The 14,294-nt window shown below is 35.5% G+C and overlaps 1 protein-coding gene across 1 annotated transcript in view; it reads left to right on the top strand.

Moving 5' to 3' along the window:
• The window catches only part of RSF1 (remodeling and spacing factor 1), a 180,944-nt gene that overhangs the window by 111,988 nt on the left and 54,662 nt on the right, over positions 1-14,294 (top strand). The window lies entirely within an intron of this gene.

Raw genomic sequence — 14,294 nt, 5'->3', positions numbered from 1 at the left:
GCAGTGTGGTCCATATCAGGACAAATACCTTGTACTTTGGAAAGCTGGAATCTGAAAAATAATGATGCATAGGTAATATGCACACAGAAACTCACCGTTAGAAAGAAATGTAAGAAAAACATTATATATATATATTTTGGCTGTGCTGCACAGCTTCGGGATCTTAGTTCCCGGACCAGGGATCAAACCCATGCCCTCGGCAGTGAAAGCCCAGCGTCCTAACCATTGGACTGCCAAGAAATTCCCAGAAAAACATTACTTGATTTTTATTTAGCTATATAGTTTTCTGTTAGGCATTATTTGTTTATTACTCATGAATGTGGCTAATTCATCTGACACTTTACTATATTTTCAGTTTTTCCTGTGCATACATTTCTTTACTGAGGTCTGAAGAAATCTGAGGAACGTTCTACTTTTTTTGCCCTAATCTTTTTTTTTTTTCTATTCTTAATTTCTTTCATTTATTTATTTATTTATTTTACTTATTTATTTTTGGCTGCATTGGGTGTTAACTGCTGCATGCAGGCTTTCTCTAGTTGTGGCTAGCAGGGGCTACTCTTTGTTGTGGTGCACGGGCTTCTCATTGCAGTGGCTTCTCTTGCTGCAGAGCACAGGCTCTAGGCGCGCAGGCTTCTGTAGTTGTGGCTCGCGGGCTCTAGAGCACAGGCTCAGTAGTTGTGGCGCAAAGGCTTAGTTGCTGTGCGGCATGTGGGATCTTCCCAGACCAGGGATCGAACCCATGTTCCCTGCATTGGCAGGTGGATTCTTAACCACTGTGCCACCAGGGAAGTCCTTCTATTCTTAATTTATTTTTTTTTTCTTTAACATCTTTGTTGAAGTATAATTGCTTTACAATGTTGTGTTAGTTTCTGCTGTATAACAAAGTGAACCAGCTATATGTATACATATATCCCCATATCCCCTCCCTCTTGCGTCTTCCTCCCATCCTCCCTATCCCACCCCTCTAGGTAGTCACAAAGCACCGAGCTGATCTCCCTGTGCTATACAGCTGCTTCCCACTAGCTATCTGTTTTACATTTGGTAGTATATATATGTCAGTGCTACTCTCTCACCTCGTCCCAGCTTCCCGTCCCTGCCCCATGTCCTCAAGTCCATTCTCTACGTCTGCGTCTTTATTCCTGTCCTGCCCCTAGGTTCTTCAGAAGCCTTTTTTTTTTAAGATTCCGTATATATGTGTTAGCATACGGTATTTGTTTTTCTCTTTCTGACTTACTTCACTCTGTATGACAGACTCTAGGTCCATCCACCTCACTACAAATAACTCAATTTCATTTCTTTTTATGGCTGAGTAATATTCCATTGTATATATGTACCACATCTTCTTTATCCATTCATCTGTCGATGGACATTTAGGTTGCTTCCATGTCCTGGCTATTGTAAATAGTGCTGCAGTGAACACTGGGGTACATGACTCTTTTTGAATTATGGTTTTCTCAGGGTATACGCCCAGTAGTGGGATTGCTGGGTCATATGGTAGTTCTACTTTTAGTTTTTTAAGGAATCTCCATACAGTTCTCCAGTGGCTCTATCAGTTTACATTCCCACCAACAACACAGGAGGGTTCTCTTTTCTCCACACCCTCTCCAGCATTTATTATTTGTAGATTTTTTGATGATGGCCATTCTGACCAGTGTGAGGTGATACCTCATTGTGGTTTTGATTTCCATTTCTCTAATGATTCCTGATGTTGAGGATACTTTCATTTGTTTGTGGGCAGTCTGTATATCTTCTTTGGAGAAATGTCTATTTAGGTCTTCCGCCTGTTTTGGGACTGGGTTTTTTGATTTTGATATTGAGCTGCTTGTGTATTTTGGAGATTAATCCTTTGTCACTTGCTTCGTTTGCAAATATTTTCTCCCATTCTGAGGGATGTCTTTTCATCTTCTTTATGTTTTCCTTTGCTGTGCAAAAGATTTTAAGGTTCATTAGGTCCCATTTGTTTATTTTTGTTTTTATTTCCGTTACTTTAGGACGTGGGTCAAAAAGGATCTTGCTGTGATTTATGTCATAGAGTGTTCTGCCTATGTTTTCGTCTAAGAGTTTTATACTATCTGGCATTACATTTAGGTCTTTAATCCATTTTGAGTTTATTTTTGTGTATGGTGTTAGGAAGAATTCTAATTTCATTCTTTTACATGTAGCTGTCCAGTTTTCCCAGCACCACTTATTGAAGAGGCTGTCTCTTCTCCATTGGCTATTCTTGCCTCCTTTGTCAACGATAAGGTGCCCATGTATGTGTGGGTTTATCTCTGGGCTTTCTATCTTGTTCCATTGATCTATATTTCTGTTTTTGTGCCAGTACCATACTGTCTTGATTACTGTAGCTGTGTAGTATAGTCTGAAGTCAGGGAGTCTGATTCCTCCAGCTCCATTTTTCTTTCTCAAGATTGCTTTGGCTATTCAGGATCTTTTGTGTCTCCATACAAATTTTAAGATTTTTTGTTCTACTTCTGTGAAAAATGCCATTGGTAGTTTGATAGGGATTGCATTGAATCTGTAGATTATTTGGGTAGTATAGTCATTTTTGCCATGTTGATTCTTCCAGTCCAAGAACATGGTATATCTCTCCATCTGTTTGTATCATCTTTAATTTCTTTCATCAGTGTCTTAAGTTTTCTGCATACAGGTCTTTTGTCTTCTTGGGTAGATTTATTCCTAGGTATTTTATTCTTTTTGTTGCAGTAAATGGGAGCATTGCCTTAATACCTCTTTCAGATTTTTCATTGTTAGTGTATAGGAATGCAAGAGATTTCTGTGCATTAATTTTGTACCCTGCTACTTTACCAAATTCATTGATTAGCTTTAGTAGTTTTCTGGTAGCATCTTTAGGATTCTCTGTGTTTAATATCATGTCATTTGCAAACAGTGACAGCTTTACTTCGTCTTTTCCAATTTGGATTCCTTTTATTTCTTTTTCTTCTCTGATTGCCGTGGCTAAAACTTCCAAAACTATGTTGAATAGTAGTGGTGAGAGTGGACAACCTTGTCTTGTTCCTGATCTTAGAGGAAATGGTTTCAGTTTTTCACCACTGAGAACGATGTTGGCTGTGGGTTTGTCATATATGGCCCTTATTATGTTGAGGTAGGTTCCCTCTATGCCTACTTTCTGGAGAGTTTTTATCATAAATGGGTGTTGAATTTTGTCAAAAGCTTTTTCTGCATCTATTGAGATTATCATATGGTTTATCTCCTTCAATTTGTTAATAAGGTGTATCCCATTGATTGATTTGCATATATTGAAGAATCCTTGCATTCCTGGGATAAACCCCACTTGATCTTCATGTACCATCCTTTTAATGTGCTGTTGGATTCTGTTTGCTAATGTTTTGTTGAGGATTTCTGCATCTATGTTCATCAGTGATATTGTCCTGTAGTTTTCTTTTTGTGTGACATCTTTGTCTGGTTTGGGTATCAGGGTGATGGTGGCCTCGTAGAATGAGTTTGGGAGTGTTCCTCCCTCTGCTGTATTTTAGAAGACTTTGAGAAGGATAGGTGTTAGCTCTTCTCTAAATGTTTGATAGAATTCGCCTGTGAAGCCATCTGGTTCTGGACTTTTGTTTGTTGGAAGATTTTTAGTCACAGTTTGAACTTCAGTGCTTGTGATTGGTCTGTTCATATTTTCTGTTTCTTCCTGGTTCACTCTTGGTACGTTGTACTTTTCTAAGCATTTGTCCATTTCTTTGAGGTTGTCCATTTTATTGGCATAGTGTTGCTTGTAGTAGTCTCTCATGATCCTTTGTATTTCTGCAGTGTCAGTTGTTACTTCTCCATTTTCTTTTCTAATTCTGTTGATGTGAGTCTTCTCTCTATTTTTCTTGATGAGTCTGGCTAATGGTTTATCAATTTTGTTCATCTCCTCAAAGAACCAGCTTTTACTTTTATTGATCTTTGCTAGTGTCTCCTTCATTTCTTTTTTATTTATTTCTGATCTGATCTTTATGATTTCTTTCCTTCTGCTAACTTTGGGGTTTTTTTGTTCTTCTTTCTCTAATTGCTTTAGGTTTAAGGTTAGGTTGTTTATTTGAGATGTTTCTTGTTTCTTGAGGTAGCATTGTATTGCTATAAACTTCCCTCTTAGAACTGCTTTTGCTGCATCCCATAGGTTTTGGGTTGTCGTATTTTCATTGTCATTTATTTTTAGGTAGTTTTTTATTTCCTCTTGTATTTCTTCTGTGATCTCTTGGTTATTTCATCATGTATTCTTTAGCCTCCATGTGTTTGTATTTTTTACAGTTTTTTTTTTCTGTAATTGATATCTAGTCTCATAGTGTTGTGGTCGGAAAAGATGCTTGATACGATTTCAATTTTCTTAAATTTACTGAGGCTTGATTTGTGACCCCAGGTATGATCTGTCCTGGGGAATGTTCCGTGTGCACTTGAGAATGTACTGTATTCTGTTGTATTTGGATGGAATGTCCTATAAATATCAGTTAAGTCCATCTTTAACTGATAAAGATGGACTTAACTGATATTAAAGCTTGTGTTTCCTTATTTATTTTCATTTTGGATGATCTGTCCGTTGGTGAAAGTGGGGTGTTAAAGTCCCATACTATGATTGTATTACTGTCGATTCCCCTTTTATGGCAGTTAGCATTTACCTTATGTTTTGAGGTGGTCCTATGTTGGGTGCATAAATATTTACAATTGTTTTATCTTCTTGGATTGATCCCTTGATCATTATGTAGTGTCCTTCTTTGTCTCTTGTAATAGTCTTTTATTTTGAAGTCTATTTTGTCTGATATAAGAATAGCTACTCCAGCTTTCTTTTGATTTCCGTTTGCATGGAATAACTTTTTCTATCCCCTCACTTTCAGTCTGTATGTGTCCCTAGGTCTGAAGTGGGTCTCTTGTAGATAGCATCTATACAGGTCTTGTTTTTGTATCCATCCAGACAGTGTATGTCTTTTGGTTGGAGCATTTAATACATTTACATTTAAGGTAATTACCGATACGTATGTTCCTATTACCATTTTAATTGTTTTGGGTTTGTTTTTGTAGGTCTTTTCCTTCTCTTGTGTTTCCTGTCTAGGAAAGTTCCTTTAGCATTTGTTGTAAAGTGGGTTTGGTGGTGCTGAATTCTCTTAAGTTTTGCTTGTGTGTAAAGGTTTTAATTTCTCTGTTGAATCTGCATGAGATCCTTGCTGGGTTGAGTAATCTTGGTTGTAGTTTTTTCCCTTTCCTCACTTTAAATATGTCCTGCTACTCCCTTCTGGCTTGCAGAGTTTCTGCTGAAAGATCAGCTGTTAACCTTATGGGAATTCCCTTGTAGGTTTTTGTTGCTTTTCCCTTGCTACTTTAAATATGTTTTCTTTGTTTTTAATTTTTGATAGTTTGATTAATGTGTGTCTTGGCATGTTTATCCTAGGGTTTATCCTGAATGGGACTCTCTGCACTTCCTGGACCTTCCTGGGCTTGATTGACTAGTTTTCGACTATAATCTCTTCAAATATTTTCTCAGAACCTTTCTTTTTCTCTTCTTCTTCTGGGACCCCTATCATTTGAATGTAGGTGCATTTAATATTGTCCCAGAGGTCTCTGAGACTGTCCTCAATTCTTTTCATTCTTTTTTGTTTATTCTGCTCTGCGGCAGTTATTTCCACTATTCTATCTTCCAGGTCACTTACCTGTTCTTCTGCCTCAGTTATTCTGCTGTTGATTTCTTCTAGAGTATTTGTAATTTCATTTATTGTGTTGTTTATCATTGTTTGTTTTCTCTTTAGTTCTTCTAGATCCTTGTTAAATGTTTCTTGTGTTTTCTCCATTCTATTCCTGAGATTTTGGATCATCTTTACTATCATTACTCTGAATCCATTTTCAGGTAGACTTCCTATTTTCTCTTCATTTCTTTGGTCTGGTGTGTTTTTACCTTGCTCCTTCATCTGCTGCATATTTCTCTGTCCTCTCATTTTTTTTAACTTACTGTGTTTGGGGTCTACTTTTCGCAGGCTGCAGGTTCATGGTTCCTCTTATTTCTGGTGTCTACCCCCAGTGGGTTAGATTGGTTCAGTGGCTTGTGTAGGCTTTCTTGCAGGGGGACTGGTGCCTGTGTTCTGGTGGATGAGGCTGGATCTTGTCCTTCTGGTGGGCAGGGCCTTATCTGGTGGTGTATTTTGGGGTGTCTGTGAACTTAGTATGACTTTAGGCAGCCTCTCCGCTAATGTGTGGTGTTGTGTTCCTGTCTTGTTAGTTGTTCGGCATGGGGCATCCAGCACTGGAGCCTGCTGGCCGTTGGGTGGAGCTTGGTCTTAGTGTTGAGATGGAGATCTCTGGGAGAGCTCTCGCTGATTAATATTACATGGGGCCAGGAGGTCTCTGGTGGTCCAACATCATGGACTCTTTGCCCTAAATCTTTTTGAAAAAACCTTGATTTCTTACATTTGTATTGACAAATATATTTGAATGGAAACATTTAATGTAAAACCTTAAAATAAAACTTTCTTTTAAATTGATAAGTGACTGGGACTGTTATTCAGAATCTTTGTGTCTCAAATTTTCTGTTTTTGGAAATTAATTATTTAGAATTTATTCTTTTAATTCTCACAATTTATATTAAGTTTGAAAATATCAGGGGATTTATAGCTACAGTAGGGATAACTAATAGATATATATCCACTGGCTTACGAAAAACTTTTAACTGTAACTCATCTTTGTTTTTGCTCAGATTTAGCAGATTTTTGTTAGTGGTCATTTATTAATGTTTCGAAGAGATGATTCATAGAAATTCATAATAATTGTTTGGGTCAGGGAAGCTCAACTTTCATGCCCTAAGGATAAACATTAAATGAGCTGTTGGGGGATTGTTTTATAATCATCCTTTCCTCATATTATGATATGGTTTTCCATGTAGTTAATTTACTAAATTAAGATCAACAAAATGTTCCTGAAATAAAATATACTCACCATCTTTCCCTATGAGTACATACATTAAATGAGGTTCTGTTCATTCTGTTTTACCACCACTTCTAATTCCTATATCAAGCTTGCATAGTTGTTTAAGACATATTGTCTTCTGCTTTGTAGATGAAGAACATATGACAGAGAAAAATTATTATGGTTATTATTAATCAGTCATACACGCTTAAAACAACTTCTAGTTTACACTGTTTTAAGTAGATTATACCCCAATGCATGATGTGAGAGAAAGAGCATAGATTTTATAGTTAATAACTGTTTGAATCTGGGTTCCTCTGCTTATCATCTGTAGGCAGGTTACTTAATTTCTCTGATACTCTTTCCTAAAATGAAGATGATAATACTTCTGTGTTAAGTTGTTCTGAGAACTATAAGAGAAATCATACTAGGGCCATAGTACATGCTTGATAAAAATTTGTTCCTTTTCTCCCAGTTAAACTATTGTCTTTTCTTAATTAATTAATTTAATTTAACAAGTAACAACTAACAATAATTAATTAATTTAATTTAATTAATTTACTTTAACAACTTCTATCCCCAAAGATTGAAACTTAGTTTCTTCATAAAAGAAATATTTATCAGCAGGAAGAGAAAAGGGCAAATTTGCCGGGCAACTTTTCCCAAATATGCAGTAATGTTTGGGATCATTAATAAAACATTGGGTTTTTGACTCTGATTTCAGGTAATTAAAGCCAAATTCTAAACACCTGATTGTCACACTAATGTTCCTTTATTTCATTAAACTAATAGATTTCTATCACATGCTTACTTGTGTAATTGGCACTGTGCTGAGCAATGGGGGATATGGTAGTGAATAGAACAGCTCTGACATCTCTAGATGAGCTTCATGCACCTGTGGAATCCTTTATATTTTAAGTAGTAGCTCTTAGTTGTAATTAATGTGTGTATTTTCTGGGTAAGTACCATAGTTTCGATAGATTCTCAATGTGTCCTGTGACACGAGGGTATTTCAGTTAGCTTTAACTTGACATACTAGTACTGTTTTGGACAAATGTAGTGAACCGTTTTATCCATACAGGTCTCTCATTTTTTGAAGGTTGAATGCAAAAGCATTATGTTGTTATTCTTTCCTTTCCTGAAAGTTGAAATCTTAGTTGTCTTTAAAATACATTAGGTACCCAAAATAATGTAGGGTATCATTTCATTTTGCACTGATGAGATTCTTCCTGGAGTATAGTATTTAGATTGGGATGCCAAACTCTAAGAAGAATGTTAATATAGTATAATGAGTTATTTATGAGGAGAACCACAAAGAAGATGATTTAATGAAATGAAAATACTTTATCTAGCAGAAATTTAGGGGAGATATAACTGTCTGTATACATTTAAAGAATTGACTTGTGTAAGAGTATTTCTTTCATGGGCTGAGCCAGCATCAGTGGATACAAATTATGGGGTAGTAGAACTGAGCTTATAGAAGTGAGAACATTTGCTCTTCCTATATTGCAGAGAAATAATTATCTTAAGGCTGACAGATACTGTTAAAAACATTTTCTAAACTTGCAGGTTTATGTTAAGTAGAGTTTATGAGGAGGCAGTCATCTTTTTAGCAAGAAATACCTTTAGAAATTGAGGTAGTAAGTTAAGAGAAGTAAAGCAAATAGAATTTTGACTTTTTAATTTAATAGATTGCACTTGGGTGTTTTTCTTTACTAGTGAATATTATTTTTTACTAGTGAAATAAAAAGCCTACTTCTCTTGTTTAAAGCTGTTTGTTTAAAGTAAAACTTAGTTTCTCGGAAATTTTGGTGTTGGAAACACGTTTCTGCCTAATCACTAAAAGAAAACAATGTAACAAAAATTATCTAGTATTTAGAATTCTATTTTTTTAAGCTCTAACTCTTCTTAATGATTGATAAATGTATAAATTAACTGAACTTTGCAATGTAAAAATCAAATGGAATATTTCTTGAAAAAATAGGAATACATCAAAAAAGAGAGGATTTTATATATTTGATCGTCTGAAAATCGAATACCTAGAAACATACGGTGTCTGCTCTCAGACCACGATGAAGTTAAACTAGAAATCAATAACAGAAAGATAACTGTAAAATCTCCGGATAGTTGGACATTAAACAGTACACTTCTAGATAACACATGGGTCAAAAAAAATCTCGAGGATATTTTAAAATATTTTGAATTAAATGAAAATAAGCACGCAAATTACCAAAATTTGCAGTTGAAAGTTTGCAGCGAAAACAGTGGTTAGAGGGAAATTTATAGTACTGAATATATATGTATAAAGCAAATGCTAGTTCTTTGAAAAGATCAATAAAATTTATGAGCCTCTAGCCAGGCTAAGAAAACAAAGAAAGGTGACACAGATTACTAATATCAGAAATGAAAAAGAGGACATCACTGTATATCCCATGGACATTAAAAGGATAATAAAGGAATGCTGTAAATAACTCGATTCCCACAGATTTGATAACCTAGATGAAATGGACCAATTACTTGAAAGGGACAATCTGCTAAGTCTCACAACAGAAGAATAGATAATATGCACAAGTCTCTATGAAAGAAATTGGATTGATAATTAACCTTCTAAAACGGAACACCAGGCTCAGATGGGTTCAGTAGTGAATTCTACCAAACATTTACGGAGGAAATTATACCAATTTTCTTCAGTCTTTTTCAGAAGATAGAAGGAGAGAGAATAATTCCTAACTAATTATATGAGGCCAGCATTACCTTAATACGCAAACCAGACAAAGATATTATAAAAAAAGAAAATTATAGGCCAATATCTCTCATGAACATAAAGACAAATTTTCAAAAAATATTAGCAAATTAAATCCAACAATGCATAAAAAGTATAATACACCATGACCAAGTGGGATTTATCCCGGGTATACAAGGCTGGTTCAATATTTGAAAACGAGTTTTCACACATCACCAGGTTAAAGAAGAAAATATCACATGATCATGTCAATACATACAGAAAAATCATTTGATAAAATTCAACACCCTTACATGATTAAAACTCTCAGTAAAGTAGGAAGAGATGGAAACTTCCTTGATTAAAAATATATATATATTGGGAATTCCCTGGCCGTCCAGTGGTTAGGACTCTGCAGTTCCACTGCTGGGGCCCCAGGTTCCATCCCTGGATGGGGAACTAAGATCCCACGAGCCATGCAACGCGGCCAAAAAAAACCCAAAAAACAAACTGATTCGCTATGGAGGCAGAGAATAAATCCTATACAAAATTGGAGGATTTCCAGTACTTGGCTTTCAACAAAAGTGAAGGAGCATCTAATAGATTTGTTAGCTGAGTATTTAATTAAAAATTATTTTTTTAAAAATCTACAAAAACTTACACGTAACATCTATTTAATGAGGAGAAACTTGAAGTTTTTCCCACTAAGATCAGGAACAATGCAAGGGTATCTGCTCTCTTCATTCCTTTTCAACATCATACTGGAAGTTCTAAGTAATGCAGTAAGATAAGAAAAGGAAATAAGAGATACACAGATTGAGAAGGGAGAAATAAAACTGTCGTTTTTTGCCAATGACATCATTTTCTATGTAGAAAAGCTGAAAGAATCAACCAAAAAATCTCCTGGAACTAATTCGTGATTATAGCAGTGTTGCAGGATAAAATGTTAATACACAAATGTCAATCACTTTCTTATATGCCATCAGTGAATGTGCAGAATCTGAATTTAAAAACATAGTAGTACCTTTACTTTAGCTCCCCTAAAACTGAAATACCTAGGTATAAATCTAACGAAATATGAAAAAATGTATATGAGGAAAACAAAACTAATGAAAGAAAGAAGAATCAATAAATGGAGAGATATTCCATGTTCATGGACAAGAACACTTACTATTGTCAAGATGTCACTTCTTCCCAACTTAATCTGTAGATTTCACTGCAATCCCAATCAAAATCCCAGCAACTTATTTGTGGATATCAACAAACTGGCTCTAAAATTTATAAGCAAAAGACCTAGAATACACAGTGTTGTAAAAGAACAAAGTTGAAGTACTGACAGTACCTGAGTCCATGACTTACTATAAAACTATCATAATGAAGAGAGTGTGGTATTGGCAAGAGAATAGACAAGTATATCAGTGGGACAGAATAAAGAGCACTGAAATAGACACACATAAATATAGTTAACTTGTGTATGACAAAGGAGCAAAGGCAATACAGTGGAGAAAAGATAGTCTTTACAAATGGTGCTGGCACAACTGGACATTCACATGCAAAAAATTGAATCTAGACACAGACCTTTACAACCTTTACAAAAATTAACTCAAAATGAATCACAGACCTACATGTAAAATGCAAAACTATAAAACTCCAAGAAGATAACATAGAAGAAAATCTAGATTACCTCAGGTTTGATGATAACTTTTTTGATGCAATACCAAAGGTGCAATCCATGAAAGAAAGAATTGATATTCTGGACTTTGTTAAAATTTTAAAATTTCTGCTCTGTGAAAGACAGTGTCAACATAAAGCAAATATAAGCCACAGAATGGCAGAAAGTAATTTATAAAAGACATATCTGATAGAGGACTGTTATTCAAAATATACAAAAAACTCTTCAAGTCCAACAGTAAGAAAACAAACAACCTGATTTATAATGGGCCAAAGACCTTATCAGACAGATGGCAAATCATTACAGGAAAAGATGTACCATGTCCTATTTCATCAGGGAAATGTAAATTAAGACAACAGTGAGGTATTACTAGACACCTATTACAGTGGCCAGAATCAAGAACACTGATAACACCAAATGCTGGTGAGAATGTGGAGCAATAGGAACTTTGATTCATCGCTGATGGGAATGCAAAATGGCACAGCCACTTTGGAAGACAGTTTGCTGGCTTCTTACAAAACTAAACATTACCATATGATCCAGCAATCGTCTTCCTCGGTATTTGCCCAAAGAAGTTGAAGACTTACATCTATACAAAAACCTGCACATGAATGTTTATAGCACCTTTACTCAAAACTTGGCAAAACTTGAGAGCAACTAAGAATGTCCTTCAGTAGGTGAATGGATAAACTGAGGTGTATCCAGACAATGGTATATTGTCTAAAACAAAACAAATGAGCTGTCAAGCCACGAACAGACACGGAGGTTAAATCATATTAATAAAAGAAAGAAGGCAGTCTGAAATTAACTGTATGATTTCAACTATATGACATTCTGGAAGACATAGAACTATGGAGAAAGTAAAAAGAACAGTGGTTGTCAGGGTTTAGAGAGGAATGAGGGATGAATCGGTGAAGCACAGAGAATTTTTTTTTAAATTAATTTATTTATTTACTTTTGGCAGTGTTGGGTCTTCGTTTCTGTGCGAGGGCTTTCTCTAGTTGTGGCAAGCAGGGGCCACTCTTCATCGCGGTGCGCGGGCCTCTCACTATCGCGGCTTCTCCTGTTGCGGAGCACAGGCTCCAGACGCGCAGGCTCAGTAATCGTGGCTCACGGGCCCAGCTGCTCCGCGGCATGTGGGATCTTCCCAGACCAGGGCTCGAACCCGTGTCCCCTGCATTGGCAGGCAGACTATCAACCACTGCGCCACCAGGGAAGCCCCACAGAGAATTTTTAGAGCAGTAAAACTACTCTGTCTGATACTATTGTAATGATGGGTGAGTGTTGGTATATATATGTCCAGACTCGTAGAATGTACCACACTAAGGGTAACCGTAATGTGAACTATGGACTCTGGGTGGTAGTTATGTGTCAGGATAGGTTCATCAATTCTAACAAACATACTTTTAAGAATGGAGGAAACTGTGCAATGGCATGGAATACATGTGAAATCTCTGTACCTTCTCAATTTTGCTTAGACCCTAAAACTGCTCTTAAAAAATTAAGTTCTTAAGTTTTTTTAAAATTTAATGCTATAACATCATATAACATTTAAAACTTCTGCAATTTCCATTTCTGTTTGTGTAAAATTTATTATATAAGTATATATGAGATGGATAGATAGGAAGTGGTTAACTGAAATATAATTGTATTTTAAGTTTGAACAATTAGATTTAGTAAGTTACTTACAAAATAGTAAAAATCGTTCAAGTTTCATTGAACCAACATTGGCAATGAAATTACCAACATTTGAACATTTTAACCTAGAAAACAGGCAGTTATGTATGGCTTAACCAAGTATTATATTTCAAAAACAAAAATGTTTGAGCTCTAGCTAGTGTCCCACTCATTTCAACTAATGTTCAAAACATAATTGATGTGAAATAATAGTATTTGTTATAGTTATTTCATCACTACTTTAGTCCTCAATGAAAGAGGATAAAGTACAGAAAAATATTTTCTATGTCTGATGAAATAACATGCTATAAGTGATATTAATTTATGCTAGGGGATATGTCAAGCAATTTTCTTTAGGAATGTAAAAGATGAGCAAAAAATATGAATACCATGAAGTGGTAGTTATTGGTTATTAACGATCAGAGAATTTTAGCACATCTTAGACCAGACTTCATTAGGCGATTCTTCAAAATCAGAAAGGGACTGCTGAAAGTGCTTTTATACTAGGTCTGCTAAGAAAGATAAAGTTTTATGCAGACTGTTGAACAGTTTCTTTGTAAAGAATATACGGCCCATATTCACATGAAAAAGTGTTTGATACCACTATTCATCAGAGAATTCCCAATTTAAACCATAATGAGATACTACTTTACCTCCACTAGAATGACTAAAATGAAAATGACTTACAGTACCAAATGTTAGCAAGAATGTGGACCAACTGGAACTCTTAAACACCTTGCTGGTGGGAATGTAAAATGGTATAACCACTTACACTTCAGCCATTTGTTCGAATGTTAAACAAACTGTTACCCCATAACCCAGTGATTTCACTCCTAGGTATTTATCTTAGAGAAATGAAACCAAATGTTTACAAAAAACCTTGTGTAATAATGTTCATAGCATCTTTGTTCATAATAGTCCCCATATATGGATTATTACTAGGCAATAAAAAGAAATGACCTATAATGCATGCAACTCTATGGATTTGTCTCAAAGGCATTATCATGTGTGAGAAGCCAAAAAGTACATACTGTTTTATTCCATTTAAGTTCTGGAATTAACCAAACTGATCTGTGGTTACAGTGTTCAAAACTGTAATTCATTTTCGCTTTTGGTGGAGGAGAGGGATTGAGTAGGAAGACAGGGCAGGGGGGAATTTTCTGGGGTGATGTGTAATATTCCTTATCTTGATGGAGGTGTGGATTACACAGATGTATGCATTTGTCAAAACTGATTAACTGAACACCTAAGATCTGTTCATTTCAATGGATGTCAGTTATACCTCAATAAAAATATTTTAAGTATTGATAGTGGTTTGACAATCATTTTCAA

This window comes from Balaenoptera acutorostrata, chromosome 9 (assembly GCF_949987535.1).
Source record: "Balaenoptera acutorostrata chromosome 9, mBalAcu1.1, whole genome shotgun sequence".
NCBI classification, from domain to species: domain Eukaryota; kingdom Metazoa; phylum Chordata; class Mammalia; order Artiodactyla; family Balaenopteridae; genus Balaenoptera; species Balaenoptera acutorostrata.
This window is presented reverse-complemented; position numbering and strand designations above follow the sequence as displayed.